Source organism: Limulus polyphemus, unplaced genomic scaffold, assembly GCF_000517525.1.
Source record: "Limulus polyphemus unplaced genomic scaffold, Limulus_polyphemus-2.1.2 Scaffold7908, whole genome shotgun sequence".
NCBI lineage: Eukaryota > Metazoa > Arthropoda > Merostomata > Xiphosura > Limulidae > Limulus > Limulus polyphemus.
This window is the reverse complement of record NW_013673518.1, coordinates 15,335-15,597: the sequence shown is the minus strand read 5'-3', so window position 1 is coordinate 15,597 and position 263 is coordinate 15,335.

Below are 263 nucleotides of genomic sequence, written 5' to 3'. Positions count from 1 at the left end.
TGTAAACTTTGTCCTTTATTCTGATCACCTTCAACAAGAATCTGATCGACTGTTAAGTAAAGGGTTACGTGATGTAAACTTTGTCCTTTATTCTGATTAAGTTATCTTCAACAAGAATCTGATCGACTGTTAAGTAAAGGGTTACATGATGTAAACTTTGTCCTTTATTATGATCACCTTCAACAAGAATCTGATCCACTGTTAATTAAAGGGTTACGTGATGTAAACTCTGTCCTTTATTCTGATCACCTTCAACAAGAATC